This window comes from Equus caballus, chromosome 3, assembly GCF_041296265.1.
Source record: "Equus caballus isolate H_3958 breed thoroughbred chromosome 3, TB-T2T, whole genome shotgun sequence".
Taxonomy (NCBI): Eukaryota; Metazoa; Chordata; class Mammalia; order Perissodactyla; family Equidae; genus Equus; species Equus caballus.
In genome coordinates this window covers 83049062-83065534 of record NC_091686.1, presented here as the reverse complement: position 1 = coordinate 83065534, position 16473 = coordinate 83049062, and the positions used below count along the sequence as shown (strand labels likewise).

Below are 16473 nucleotides of genomic sequence, written 5' to 3'. Positions count from 1 at the left end.
AGATGCCACAAGACAGTTACCACACTTCCTTTTGCTTTTCAGGTTCCAAAATTTTGTTGCAATTGTTTCCTCTCCCACTCTATTTGTTCTTATGAAGCTATGTCTTTTGTGAAAAAATCTTTTCACTTTAGCTTTAATGGAGTTTTGAGAGGAAACAAAATTTAATTGTATTTTTTGCCATCTTAATTGGAAGTTCCCATTCTCTCTTCATCAATTTTAATTAGGCTTTCATCCTCACCTACTCCCAATGAGATTGTTCACTATTATTAGAGTTATTGGTGACATTCATGTTGTCAAATCTAATGGCTGCTTTACTCTACTCTCTATTTGACCTCTTAGTAACATGTGATGGAAGTGACCACATTCTGCATTTATAACATATTTCTCTTTTCTTGACTTCTGTAACAGAACGCTTTCCTGCTTTTCCACCCAACTCGCTGGCTGCTCCTTCTCCTCTAATTAATATTGCCATGTCCCAGGACCAAATCCTTCTCAAACTATGTACACTTCCTAGATAATTTCATCCAGACATAATTCTAAGTATCTCTCTATGCCAGTGACTCCCAAATCCACTCCCCTTGACCAGATTCTTAACTTCAGAGTCATATATCCAACTACCTTCTTGATATTTCTACAGACTTTACAGGTGTCTAAAATATAGCAAAACAGAACACTTGACTTTGTAAATTTGTTCCTCTCCCAGTTTTCGTCTCCAATCTAAACTCCATAAACTCTTCTCCTCACTTATTATATTCCAGCCACAGTTTCTCTTTGTGTTCCTCAAGCATTCCATGGTCATTTTTTGTTTCACTGCCTATAAATCTCCCCTCTCAGATCTTCACAGGACTGGCACATTCTTGCCACTCAGATCTCAAGTGCAATATCCTTCTTCAACGAGGGCTTTTCTGCAGTCACCAGTCTCTATCACATTATCTATTTTAATTCTCTGCATAGAACTAACCACAAATTTTTCATTTGTTTGTTTATTTTTTGTCCTCCCTCACTTTAGAATGCAATCTTCATGAAAGCAGAGATAGCTTGCGTCTTATTCCTAGTATCTAAAATAGTATCTGAATATAGCTGGCACAATAAATGTTTTCGGGTAAATTAATACAACAGGAAAAATTTTTTAATGAAACTTTCCTCAAGTTAGTGTGTCAAAATAGTTTATGGATTCCTTTATATATTCTTCTGGAAAAATGTCATTCCAAAGTGTGGTTCTAAGGTACAACTTTCTCATTACCTTTTGTATTTTTTGGTTCTTTTGAACTGTTTCTTCAGAAAACTACAGGTTCAATGTATTCTTCTATATGGCTGACCATCAGTCTCAGAATTCTGTTTAAATAAGAAAAAGTTTATTAGATTTATTCAACTTACATACAAGTTTATCACGAAAAAGATTTTCAATAATTTTTAAACATAACAAAATTCAGAATTTTATCACAAAAACATATATAACAAATGTTAAACTCTACAAATGGTTTCTAAATACAACTTAAAAATAAAAAGAAACTAAAACAATCACTTTTAATTCTACTATAGAAGTTAGAAGACAAAAGCATAAAAATAACTACAAAAATAGGTTAATGGATACACAATATAAATAGATGTAACTTGTGACACTGATAACAAAGTGTGGCAGGGAGGGAGAGAAGTAAAAGAGCAGAGTTTTTGAAGTTAAGTTAAGTTTAAAATACACTGTTAAAACTGTAAGATGTTTTATGTAAGACCACTGGTAACCACAAAGAGAACACCTATAGAGGATACACAAGAGGAAATGAGAAAGGAATCAAAACAAGCCACTACCAAAAAAGAAAAAAAACAATGTAACACAAGTGAAGAAAAGAGAGAGAAAAAGTGACAAAAAGTGATAAGAAGACAAAAACGATTAACAATCAACAGAGTAAGTCTTTCCCTATCAGTAATTACTTTAAATGCAGACGGATTAAAGTCACCAATCAAAAGAGAGTGGCTAAACGGATTTTAAAAAAACAAGATCCTACTATATGCTGTCTACAAGATACTCACTTTAGATTTAAGGACACACATGGGATGAAAGTGAAAGACTGGAGAAAGATATTCCATGCAAATAGTAACCAAAAGAGCACAGAAGTGATCACATTTACATCAAACAAAATAAATATTAAGTCAAAAACTGTCACAAGAGACAAGGGACATTGTATAATGATAAAAGGGTCAATTCATCCGGAAGATATAACAATTATAAATATATAAACACCCAACATAAGAGCATCAAAATATTTGAAGCATAATAACGAACAATCTGAAAGGGGAATTAACAAAACAATGCCATTTACAGTAGCATCAAAAAGAATAAAATACTTAGGAATAAACTTAACCAAAAAGGCAAAAGTCTTGTATACTGAGAACTATAAAACACTTCTGAAAGAAATTAAATAAGACACAAATAAATGGAAAGATATCCCATATTTGTTGACTGAAGACTTAATACTGTTAAAATGTCCATACTTCCCAATGTGATCTACAGATTCAACATAATCTCTATCAAAATCCCAATGGCATTCTTTGCAGAAATAGAAAAAGAAATCGTAAAATTCACATGGAACTACAAAGGATCTCAAATAGCCAGAACAATCTTGAGAAAGAACAAAGCTAGAGGCCACATGATTCATGACTTGGAAACATATTACAAAGCTACAGTCATCGGTATAGAAGAGGCATAAAGACAGACATAGATACCAATGGAACAGAACAGAAAGCCCAGAATAAACCCATGCACATCTGATCAAATGATCTGCAACAAGGGTACCAAGACTACATAATGGAAAGGACAGTCTCTTCAACAAATTGTGCTGAGAAAACAGGATATCCACAGCAGAAGAATGAAATTGAACTCTTATCTTACACCATACTCAAAAGTTAAATCAAAATGGATTAAAGACTTAAATGTAACACCTGAAACTATGAAACTCCTAGAAGAAAATACAAGGGAAAAGTTTCAGGACATTGGATTTGGAAATGATTTCTTGGATATGACACCAATAGCACAGGAAACAAAAGCAAAAACAGACAAGTGGGACCATATCAAACTAAAAAACAACTGCACAGCAAAAGAAACAATCAACAGAGTGAAAAGGCAACCTATGCAACAGGAGAAAATATCTGCAAATCATATATGTGATAAGGGGTTAATACCCAAAATACATAAAGAACTCTTACAACTTAACAAAAAACAAGTAACCTGATTTTAAAAATGGGCAAACAACTGGGACATTTCTCCTAAGAAGACATACAAATGACCAACTGGCATATGAAAGGATGCTCAATCATAAGAGAAACGTCAATAAAAACCACAATGAGATATCACTAAACACCTGTTAGCATGGCTATTATAGAACAACAACAAAAACACAAAAAACAGAAATTAACAAGTATTGGCAAGGATGTGGAGAAATTGGAACCTTGTCCACTGTTGGTGGAAATGTAAAGTGGTGCAGCCACTATGGAAAATAGTATGGAGGTTTCTCAAAAAATTTAAAAATAGAACTAACATATGATCCAGGAATCCCATTTCTGGGTATTTATCCAAAAGAACTGAGAACAGGATCTTGAAGAGTAATTACACTCTCATGCTCACTGCAGCATACTCACAATACCCAGAGATGGAAACAACCTAAATGTACATCGACAGATGAATGGATCAAGAAAATGAGGTATATGTATACAACCATTATTCAGCCTTAAAAAAGAAGGAAATCTTTTCATACTTGACAACATAGACGAACCTTGAGGACATTATGCTAAGTGAAATAAACCAGTTATAGAAGGACAAATACTGCATGATTCCACTTACATGAGGTATCTAAAGTGGTCAAATTCATAGAAGCAGAAAGTAGAAGATGGTTGCCAGGGACTTGGGGGAGGGAGAAACAAGGAACTGCTGTTCGACGGATAGAGACCTTCACAGTCATGCAAGATGAAAAGTTCTAGAGATCTGCTATACAACAATGTGCATATTGTTAACATACTGTACTGTACACACTTAAAAATTTAACAGGGTAGATTACATATTATGTGGTTTTTTGTTGTTTTTTTCTCTGTCCATTTACTTTATGTGTCTTTATATTTACAGTAGATCTCTTGTAGACAACATATAGTTGGATCTTGGTTTTTGATCCACTCTGATAATCTGTCATTTAATTGGTGCATTTAGACCATCAATATTCAAAGTGATTATTGACATAGTTGGATTAATAACTACCATATTGGTTACTGTTACTATTTATTGTCCTTGTTCTTTATTCTTATTTTTGTCTTCCACTCTTTTTCTGCTGTTTGTGGTTTTAGGCATTTTATAATTTTTTGAGCAGTTTACCTGATTCCTATTCTCTCCTTTCTTAACATATCAGTTATACTTCTTTTTTTTCCTTTTTTAGTGGTTAGCCTAGAGTTTGCAATATAGATGTACAGCTAATCCAAGTTCACTTTCAAATAACAGTGTACCACTTGACAGGTAGTGTGAACACCTTATAACCAAATAATTCTAATTCCTCCCTCCCATCCCTCGTATTATTGCTGTTATTCATTTCACTTATATGTAAGCATATATGTATATATACATATACACATACACGTAAGATATATACATAAGCATACACAATCAAATTCACCATTGCTATTATTATTTTGAACAAATTGTTATGGTAGATCAATTAAGAATAAAAACAATAAGAGTTTTTTTATTCTACCTTACTTATTCCTTCTTCAATGCTCTTTCTTTATGGGTTTCCAAGCTTCTGATCTATATCATTTTCCATCTCTCTAAAGAATTTCTTTTAAGGCAGGTCTACTGCCAACAAATTCCCTCAATTTCTGTATGTCTGAGAAAGTCTCTCTCTCCTTCATTTGTGAAGGATAATCACAGGGTACAAAATTCTAGGTTGGTGAGGTTTGCTCCCAACACTTTAAATATTCCACTCCACTCTTTTGACTTGGATGGTTTCTGAGGAGAAATTAGACGGAATAAATTTTTTTGTTGTTCCTTTACAGGCAAGGTGATTTTTTCCTCTGGCTTCAAGATTTTTTTTGTTATATTTGATTTTCTGTAATTTGAAAATGATAGGCCTAGGTGTCATTTTAGGGGGGCTTTTATCCTGCTTGGTGTTCTCTGAGCTTCCTAGATCTGTGGTTTGGTGTCTTACATTAATTGGGGAAATTCTCAGTCATTACTGTTTCAAATATTTCTTCTGTTCCATTCTCTCTTTCTTCTCCTTCTGGTATTCCCATTACATGCATGTTACACCTTTTGTAGTTGTCTCACAGTCCCTAGATATTCTATTCTGCTTTTTTTCAGTCTTTGTTCTCTTTGCTTTTTGGTTTTCGAGGATTCTATTGAGATATACTTTAGTTCAGAGATTCTTTCCTCACATGTCCAATCTACTAACAAGCCCATCAAAGGCATTCTTCATTTCTGTCAGGGTGTTTATCTCTAAAATTCCTTTCTGGTTCTTTCTTAAGATTTCCATCTCTCTGCTTATATTGCCCATTTGCTCTTGTATGCTGTCTACTTTACCCATTACAGCCCTCAGCATATTAATCATAGGTGTTTTAAATTCCTAGTCTGATAATTCCAATACTCCTGCCATGTCTGGTTCTGATGCTTGCTCTGTCTCTCCAAATTGTGTTTTCTGCCTTTTGGTATGCCTTCTAATTTTTTCTTGATTGCTAGACATGATGTACTAGGTAAAAGGAACTGCTATAAACAAGCTTTTAGTAATGTGGCAAGGTGTGAGAGGAGGGGAAGCATTCTACAGTCCTGTGATTAGGTCTCATTCTTTTAGTGAGCCTATGCCTCTGAACTGTGAACTTCACAAGAGTTTCTCAGTTCTTTTCCTCCCTCTTTAAGTGGGATAGGATGAAGTGAGTGGGTATTTCACTTCCTCCAGGTCAGTTAAGCTCTGATAATATTCCAGCAGGTTAGGCTCTGGTTAACTAGTTTCCTCCAAGGGCAAGCCTTGTTAAAAAGAACAGAATCTTCTATATTTCAAAATGATTCCTTTTTCCCTTCCCCTGATGGAAGCAAGAGGAGATTTTCCTCTGATATGTACTGTGGGAACCTGGTTGAGCTCCTGGAGGTAAATCTCACAATATTGTGGAAGTCCCTATGACTGAGTCCCCGCTAGAGATTTGGTTTTTTTCCCCCTAAAGATTGGTACCTGAGCTAACAACTGCTGACAATCTTTTTTTTTTCCTTTTTCTGCTTTTTCTCCCCAAATGCCCCCCCCAGTACACAGTTGTATATTTCAGTTGTGGGTCCTTCTAGTTCTGGCATGTGGGACACCACCTCAGTGTGGCCTGACAAGCGGTGCCATGTCCACGCCCAGGATCCGAACCAGCAAAACCCTGGCCGACGAAAGCAGAGCACATGAACTTAACTACTTGGCCACGGAGCCAGCCCCACCCCACCTAGAGCTTTTAACTGTAGAAATTATTCACAGTGAGCCTCCAGCAATATATCAATTACAGTTCAGGTTTCCTAACCAGCAGTGGTTCCTAAGACGGTTTCACCTTGTGAGTCTCTGTTCTGGGAAGGCATAACTCCTTCCATTTATCTGACTCTCCAATCTTGGGGCAGCAGTTTGCCTTGTGTCCTCTTCTCTCTTACGGATCTAAGAAGAGTTGTTGATTTTTCAGTCCTGAGATGTTCAACTTTTTACTTGCTGTTAGGATGGAGTGGTTACTTTGTTGTTTGGTGTCCTTTTTTTTTTTTTTGGCACAAATAAAAAAATCTAAAACTAAAAGTTACTGTCACTTTAATAAAAAATAATTTTTAATGTTTAAATCATAAAGTCTATTTGTATCTCAAAGTGTTTAAAGTAAACAAATTTAGGGTAGACTTTCAATTTTTTAAATGTACATTTTTATTACAGTAAAAAATGACAGAAAAGTAAAGGTACAATATATTAGATTAAGAATGACAATTACTTGCCAAAACAATCCTGAGAAAAACAAACAAAACTGGAGGTATCACACTCCCTGAATTCAAAATATACTACAAACCTATAGTAATCAAAATAGCATGGCGCTGGTAGAAAAACACACACACACATCAACAGAACCGAACTGAGAGCCCAGAAATAAAACCACAAATCTATGGAAAGCCAATCTTTGACAAAGGAACCAAGAACATACAATGGAGAAAGGAAAGTCTCTCCAATAAGTGGTGCTGGGAAAACAGGACAGCTACACACAAAAGAATGAAAGTATACTATTATCTTACACCATACACAAAAATTAACTCAAAATGGATTAAAGACTTGAATGTTAAGACCTGAAACCATAAAACTCTTAGAAGAAAATACAGGCAGTACACTCTTTGACGTTGGTCTTAGCAGTATCTTTTCAAATTCCAGCCAGGCAAGGGAAATACAAGAAAAAGTAAACAAACAGATCTACATCAGACTAAAAAGCTTCTGAGCAGCAAAGGAAACTGTCAACAAAATGAAAAGACAACCCACCAACTTGGAAAAAATATTTGCAAATCACATATCCAAAAAGGGGTTAATTTCCAAAATACATAAAGAACTCAACAATTCAACAATAAAAAAATGAATCACCCAATCAAAAGATGAGCAGAGAATATGAACAGACATTTTCCCAAAGAAGATACACAGAAGGCCAACAGGCACATGAAAAGATGTTCAATATCACTAATTATTAGGGAAATACAAATCAAAAACTACAAAGAGCTATCAAGTCACACCCATCAGAATGTCTATAATTAATAAGACAAGAAATAACAAGTGTTGAGAGGTGGTGGAGAAAAGGGAACCCTCATACACTGCTGGTAGGAATGCAAACTGACGCAGCTACTATGGAAAAAAGGATGAAGTTTTCAAAAAATTCTATTCTCAAAAACTTAAAAATAGAAATACGATATGATCCAGCTATCCCACTACTGGATATTTATCCAAAGAACATGAAATCAACAGTTCAGAAAGACTTATGCATCGCTATGTTCATCATAGCATTATTCACAATAGCCAAGACGTGGAAGCAACCCAAGTGCCCATCAACTGATGAATGGATAAAAACGTAGTATATTACACACACACAATGGAATGCCACTCAGGCATAAAAAAAGACAAAATCGTGGGGCCAGCCAGGTGGCACAGCAGTTAAGTTCCCACGTTCCACTTCGACGGCCCAGGGTTCACAGGTTCGGATCCCAGGTGCGGACACGGGCACTGCTTGGCAAGCCATGTTGTGGCAGGCGTCCCACATATAAAGCAGAGGAAGATGGGCACGGATGCTAGCTCAGGGCCAGTCTTCCTCAGCAAAAAGAGGAGGATTGGCAGCAGTTAGCTCAGGGCTAATCTTCCTAAAAAAAAAAGACAAAATCGTGCCATTTGTGACAATATGGATGGACCTTAAGGGCATTATGGTAAGCAATATAAGTCAGAGAGAGAAAGACAAATACCATATGATTTCACTCATATGTGGATGATAAAGACATAAACAAGGAGAACAGGTTAGTGGTTACCAAAGGAGAAGGGAGTGGCAGAAGGGCGAAAGGGGCACATATGTATGGTGACAAATAAAAACTAGATTTTTGGTGGTGAACACAATGCAGTCTATATAGAAACTGAAACATAATAATGTACACCTGAAATTTACACAATGTTATAAGCCTCTAACATCAATAAAATAAAAAAAAAGAATGTCAAATACTCATTTCAAGACAGTAAATATTTAAAGATCAAATAAATTCAAGCTCTAGGGTAGAGATTATATGTACTTAAACTGAAGGAACTGGTCAACAATAAAGAATTTCTTAGGCCTCTCCTATAAAAGAGACCATGATACAGACTAATGACATGACCCAAAGCATAATGAGAGCAACTGCATAGGCGCTGCCATAGTATTTACTAATTCTCTTATGAATTAACTCTCAATAGTTCCAAACATACATTCACTGTAATGAAGAAAGTATCTAGAAAGTTTGATAAAAGTTTAATCAAACGATTGCTTTAAAATGCTAATGAATGTATATGAATTACTTTCATTGAAGCCTCTGTATCAGCTTGTATAATACAGAAAAGGTCATGACCCAATAGTGATTGATGATCCTCTTTACATAGTATTTATTAAGGAGCCGACTACTCAGAGTACGGCTGGTTCATGTTTTGTTTCTTCCCACATCTCCTCACTTTGTGTGTGTCTCTAGTTTTCATTTTCTCCCTCAAGAAGAAAATTAGGGTGAATTTTACTAAAAATTTTGGGTGTGGAAAACTTCAGAAGTCTGTCAATTTCAATTAGCAATGTTCTTTTACTCACAAGAAAAATTAGGATGGGGCCAGCCCAGTGGCGTGGCAGTTAAATTCGCAAGCTCTGCTTTGGCAGCCCAGGGTTCATCGGTTTGGATCCCAGACACAGACCTACACGCCGTTTACCAAGTCATACTGTGGCAGGCATCCCATATATAAAACAAAGGAAGATGGGCACAGATGTTAGCTCAGGGCCAATCTTCCTCAGCAAAAATAGGAAGATTGGCAGCTGATGTTCACTCAGGGCCAATCTTCCTCAAAAAAAAAAATAAGGAAAAATTAGGAATTACTGTGTTCTTACTATTTTTAATTGCAGAAGCACATCACTATAACATTCTAAGTGTTAATATTCCTCTAAATCTTGAATTCCTTCAAAGCAAGGGTGATACTTTACTTACTCATCTATTACTAGGACCTGTCTGAATATTTGGCAAATATTAAATACTCAAAAAGCAATGGTGAATAATTGAATTAACTGAAACCAACCTAACGTTGCCACACCAAAATTAGGGCAAAACTTTGCTTCTGACTCATCCAATGTCCATTCTAAATTTTTTTTTAATCAAGAATATACTGTACATGCAATATGACAGCAACAAAAGGGGATACTTTTGATAGCAAAAAAAGAGCACTGTTGAGAACAACAAAAGATTTTTTTGATAGCAACAACAAAAAATACCCCTGGAAATTGAAGGAAACAAACAAAAATCAGAGGTCTGAGTCAAGAACACCAGAGCAATGGGATTGAATTCCAAAAATGTGCATGAAGCAAAATTCAGAAGCCAGAGACCAGTGTCCTTTGCGGTTTTAACTACTTTGGGATGGAGTTCGTCAGAATTAAAGAAGTAAATAAACCCAACGTTGGGTTGGTTTCAGTTAATTCAATTATTCACCATTGCTTTTTGAGTATTTAATATTTGCCAAATATTCAGACAGGTCCTAGTAACACGTTTCTTACTGCTGGAGAAGGAGTAAGTACAGAAGTGAAGACCCATGGAGCTTAGAGAGAGAACGGCATGGATGGAAATCTTTGGATAATTTGCTTAATCATTCTAAGCCTCAGAATTCTTACCTAAGGAGGTTGTTGTGAAAAAAAGATATATAGGGATACTTATTATTTATTAAAAAAATAAGCACAAATGGCGACTTTACAAAACACAATAAAAGGCTTAAACATTTCCAGCATGACAAAAGATTAATGTCTTTACCGTATAAGCGTTTCTAAAAGTTATTGAGAAAAAGGTTAAAACCCAACCAAAAAAAAATGAGCAGAAAGGAAAAATAAATGAGCCAGGAAGAAAACAAATGGCTAATAAATGTAAAAATTATTCCTGGCTATAAATCAAAGAAACTTAAGCAAAAACACGTTATAGTGAAATATTAGTGATTCCTTAAAATTTATACTTCATATATTTATCTTTCAGCAAATATTTACTGAGCACCACTATAAGTGTTTAACATTATGCTAATGGTAGTTTTAAAATGATGAAACAGACATAGCTCTTGCATTTCCGACTCTTCCCAGAGATATGCACAAAATGCTCTGTGAAGACACAGGAGGAGCAGAGAAGTTAAGGAAGCCTCCTGGAAGAAGTAATACCTAAGCTGAGATCTGAAGGATCAATAAAAGTTCACCAGGCTAAGAGACAGAGAAATCTGATGCCAAAAGAACAGTCTACGCACAGGTCTGGAAACATACAAAAGAACTGTGATTTTAGGGTGCCACAAGTAGTTCAGCATGATTAGGGCAAAAACCTAGTAACAGAAGTGGTGGTAAGAGATGAGGATGACGAGGTGAGCAGATCATAAAAGCCCACATGAAGGTAAACCCTCCCCACCAATGGCAACAAGAAGACGGTGAAGGCTTTAAGCAGAGAAGTGATATTAATAGATTTGTTCTTTTGAAAGATCATTCTGGCTACAATATAGAGAATGGGATGGAGACAGGACTAGAGTTAGGGAGAACAGTAGAAATAGGGTATTACAATAGTTCAGGCACAATAATATAGAGGCCGAGGTTATATAAAGAAACATAGGAAGTTTAATAGATACTAAGATGACTAGACAGAACCTCATGACTGATTAATAATCAGAAGTAGGGGGCAGGGAACAGTCAAGAGTATCGCCCAAATTTTGGCTCGGACAGCTCTGTGGGTTCGATAGGGAACATAGGAGGAATATGTTGGAGGGGAATGGGAGGGAATGATGTTGAAAGCAGAGACTAACATATACTGAACATTTACTATGTGCCAGGTATTCTTCCAAGTTTTCTCTCATTTAAGTCTCTCAACAATCATATGAAGTAAGCTCTATTATTATCTCCACTTTACAGATAAGGAAACAAACACAAAGAGAATAGGTAAGCTGGCCAAGGTCAGCAGAAAACCTGAGATATAAACTGACAGTTTAGCTTGAACTATGCTCTTAATCACTGTTACAGATACCTCAGAAATACTTTAGATGACGGATTCGGTTTTAGACATGCTGTGTTTAGGATATCTACAGGACATGCAAGAGGAAAAATGCCCAGTATGCAAATGGAAATGAGAGTTTGGCATTCACACTGGGTGAAGATGTAAATTTGGAGTCATCCACATAAAATATGTAAATTTAAGACAATGATTGATGGGTTTCTCTAGGAAGAACATATAAAAAATGAGGGGGCAAAAAAGGCTAAGATTGAAACCTGATGAAAAATTACTATTTTAGCGACAGGGAGAAGACTAGCTAGTAAAATGGGGAGGGGGCAAAGCAAAGAACTTAAAGAACTGGGCTCTGGAAACAGATTTCCTGGGTATGAATTACCGATCAGCCCCTTTATTAGCCGTGGGTCTGAAGACTAGTCACTTCATCTCTATGCATCATTTTTTTCATTTCTAAAACAGACATGATAGTAGTACCTACCACATACAGTTGTTTTGAGGATTAAATTAAATGTTACCTGTTTGGGACAGTAAATAGAAAATAGCAAATGCTCAATCAATTTTAAGTATGGTTGGTGTTAATAATATTATCAGCTAGACAGAAAATGAACAGTCAAAGAGAAGAAAGCCAAGAAGGATCAGCTGTCACTAAAATTAAAGGAAAATTTTTGAGAAGTTGACAATGTCAATACTGCTATGTGGACAAGATAATGACTCTAATGTGTCCATTATATTATTTAATAACAAGGAGTCTGATAACTTTGGTGAGGGAGATATGAAATAGACACTGACTTCTGCTTTAAAATAGTAAATTAGGGCTCCCTTTCTTAAAAAAAGTTTGGTGAGATGTATCAATAGCTGAAAATATTTATGTCCTTTGACCAAGTAATTTCACTTTGAGAAAAAAGGAAATAGAGATGTATTCAAAATTTTATATTTCTTGCACTATTATTTTAAAAAGTAAAGCTAGAAAGAATTTAAGCATCGAAGAGCAGTAATGGTGGCATCAAAATATATCAAACATAAGGGCTGGCCTGGTGGTGTAGTGCTTAGGTTCACCCACTCCCCTTCGGTAGCCCAGGGTTTGCAGGTTCTGATCCCGGGCATGGACTTATGCACTGCTCATTAAGCCATGCTATGGTGGTGTCCCACATATAGAATTGAGGAAGACCTGCACAGGTGTTAGTTCGGGTCAATCTTCCTCACACACACACAAAAATCAAACACAAATCCAAATATGTCAAAAGTACCAACTGTGGATATTAGCTTATGGATATTTCATTTTTTACTTTTTGTTTAGTACTTTCTAAAACTTCTCCCATAAACATGCATTATTTTTATAATCAGAAAAACTTAAACTTAAGTGCTGCCTTTGTTCTTTTAATTGTCCAATACTAGAGCCCTGGCTATACATGAGAAACATAACATACACGTTATCCATTCCAAAGAACAAAACATCAGTAACAGAGTAACACGTTACTGTTACAAAACAAGAGTAACAGAGACTATTTCCCTATTTACTGTTCACATAATTTAAAGAAAAACTTTTAATTTCATCTAATTACTAATAATTTTAAAATTATTAATTAAAAATGGTTAACTCAAGAACCTGGTTTAAAAAGTGGAAACTACAATAAAGCTTTTTCTAACCTAATAACCCACTGACCTACTTTAGAATGTGGGTTAGTTAAATCTGATATTCTGGGACTGATGGATCTATTAACATTAATTAAAAGTAGTGCTGAAATTCAATCGACTGGTATACACAAAACCCAAGCAATAATCCTTAACTATGTTTATCACTATTTGTGATTCTAACTTGCTTCTGCAGATAACTGTGTTTCCACTATAGCCAAAAAGATAATTATTTCTAAGAGAACAACTTTAATACTTTTTAAATTAATTGTTCAATGCATGACTAAAGATGAAATTAAACAGTTCTCAATTTATTTAATACTTAATGGGAACATTAGCCTATCTCTACAATGATCGAAAATGAAAATTCTTGAAAATGAAAAATATTTTAATTCTTAAATTAAAAATTGTCAGTAAGAACAAGAAACACACCCCAAACCAAACTCTCATGAACCAGACCTCTCTTAAAACCAGAGAAGATTCTGGCTCAAGACAAACACCATATGATCTCAGAATTCTAGCCTGTCCAATGTCTAGACATGAGGCATTTTTGAAGCCTCATTAAATAAACAAAAACTAAAAAACTAATATAGCTCTCTTAGTGGGACACAAGACTATTCCAATGATTCAACTAATATACTTCTACAAATAATGTCTGAGCTCCCTATTCATGTAATGGACTGCTCTGGTCCACAAATATACAAGCAACTTATTCCTTTTTCAGAGATGAGACTGAGGTCTGAGCCTGTCCTCAGCATTAAATGAGTCCCACAGAAGATGTGAAGGTACACTGAGATCCCAAGTCTGAGACTCAAAGTGAACTCAAACTGAACCAGGTACCATAACCCTGAACCTACACCACCCTGCACCAGGACTCTTCACTAATATCAGCGGGAAGAAAGAGGGGGCCCTGTGGAAGGCAGAATAATGGCCCCATGAAAAGGACTGTGCCCTAATCCCTGGAACCTGCGAATATGCTACCTTACATGGCAAAAAGGGACAGTGCAGAAGTGATTAAGATTAAAGATCTCGAGATAGGGAGACCATTCTAGATTATCTGGGTGGGTACAATGTAATCATATGAGTCTTTAAAAGCAGAGGACTTTTCCTGGCTGTGGTCAGAGAAATACGAGACAGAAGAAGTGACAAAAAGATGCAATGTTGCTGGTTTTGAAGGTGGAAGAAGGTGGCCACAAGTCAAGGAATGTGGATTACCTTCAGAAGCTTGAAAACACAAGGAACAAATTCTCCCCCAAAGCCTCCAGAAAGGAATAGAGTCCTACTGACACCTTGATTTTAGCCCAGTGAGACCCATGTGGAACTTCTGACCTGCAGGGACTATAAGACAATATATTCATACTGTTTTAAGCCATTAAGTTTATGGTAATTTGTATGGCAGCAACAGAAATTTAATACAAGTCCAAAATCTCTGGCTGCTCTTGATAAATTTGCCTTTCCCAAACCCTTTCGCCCTCAATATTTACAGTAATCTGCCCAGGAAATAATCAAGACTAATCCCATCATGCCCTACTTTCCTTTTATATCAGTCACCAGAAGAGGCCCAAAACTCCCAGGTCCTCCCCCATCATATACATCCCTATATACACACTTTTGTCCATATACTCTATGTATCCCTACATTGATCCCTTTTCCCTTTCCCAATTTCCAAAATCTTTTAACTGTGTCCTCTGGAACTGACGGTATATCATTAGCAAAATATCCTGTTTCCTCACTATTGTTGCACACTCTCTTAACCTTCCTTGCACCAACTGAAACCTCACTCCTCTAGTTCTGCTGTAGCACCAGTTCTTTCAAAAGGTGGCTGTTCTTTCACATATTCCCTTTTCTCCCCTCCCTAAAATCCCCAGCTTTGAATCTCATGTCTCCAGACTACATCAGCTCTTATCCTCTCCTTGCTGCAACCATTCATAAACCACCAGAACAAGCCCTCTCATTCCTTGAGGGCTGTTATTCTGACACCTCTTTTGTCATTGTTTTTGGATTTTAATATCTACATAAATGATCCTCCGAATCCCCTGGCCAGTCAGTTCCTTGATCTCCTCTCCTCCAACAATATGTGCTCCATCCTACCTCCTTCTCACTCCCCTGAAGTTACTCTAGAACTCACCATTACAAAGCAGCACACATCCCTCCATATTCTCAATTTCAAGCACCTTATCCCTCTAGATCTCACATAAGCTGGGATAGCATGTGATCTGCTTGATTCAAAACCACAAAAATAAAAACACAAGCATTTTTTTAAACTGACAATATAGCATTATGTAAATACTAGGCTTACGGCTAGCTCATGAGATAGTTTAACAACTTACAACCAAGACGTATAAATATAATGACAATGTTTTGACATATACTTTACCAATGAGGCCACCAAACTCATGTAAAATATCACTAAAAATATATCAGTTCTCAAGGCCACAAGTATTCCTCTAACTTTGTGCAGTGTAATCACTTCATAAAAAAGATAGTTGTTTTGACCTATTAAAACTTGGGTAAACTGCTAGGCTGCCTTTGTGCCAAGCAAGTTCACAACCATCTGAAAACTAGTTCAAATAAGTGTGGACACATCCTGAACCACAGAGTATTCAGAAAACAACTACCTTAACACATTTTTTCTTCACTAAAATAATCATTATACCTACACTTGATATTTAAGATAAAATGTATTCCCTTTGAATTGTAATATTGCAATATATGATAATGATATACATTTGCTATCCATCTCCACATTTCTCTCTATCCCTACTTACTCTCAAAGCTTTCAAACATATAAACATAAACACACATGGGTCTATTTAGTTCCTTAGTTGACTATTATTTTTTTAAACCCACTGATGGCTTGATCCTTACCAGAAATGACAAGGTCTGGGAAAATAGTAGGCTAAGACCCTGTCTGAATCTGTGGAGGAGGAAAGGAGATGGGGCTCAAATCACACAGACACATCTTTCTTTGTAGCATGAAATAGGAGTAATTAAGGATTTAAGAGAGGATGTGTAAATAGCATGCTAATTCAGAGCCTGAGGCCTATGACCAGGTTTCACAAGGGGCAATTTGGACTAAACAAGTATTATAGAACAGAGACATACCC

General features: G+C 36.0%; 1 protein-coding gene across 50 annotated transcripts in view; it reads right to left on the bottom strand.

The window, feature by feature from the left end:
• Positions 1-16473, bottom strand: part of CLOCK (clock circadian regulator) — a 124047-nt gene that overhangs the window by 73235 nt on the left and 34339 nt on the right. For all 50 annotated transcript variants that reach the window (XM_005608761.4, XM_070261675.1, XM_070261664.1 and 47 more), the window contains 1 exon segment: positions 1244-1335. The gene's annotated coding sequence lies outside the window, so the exon portion shown is untranslated.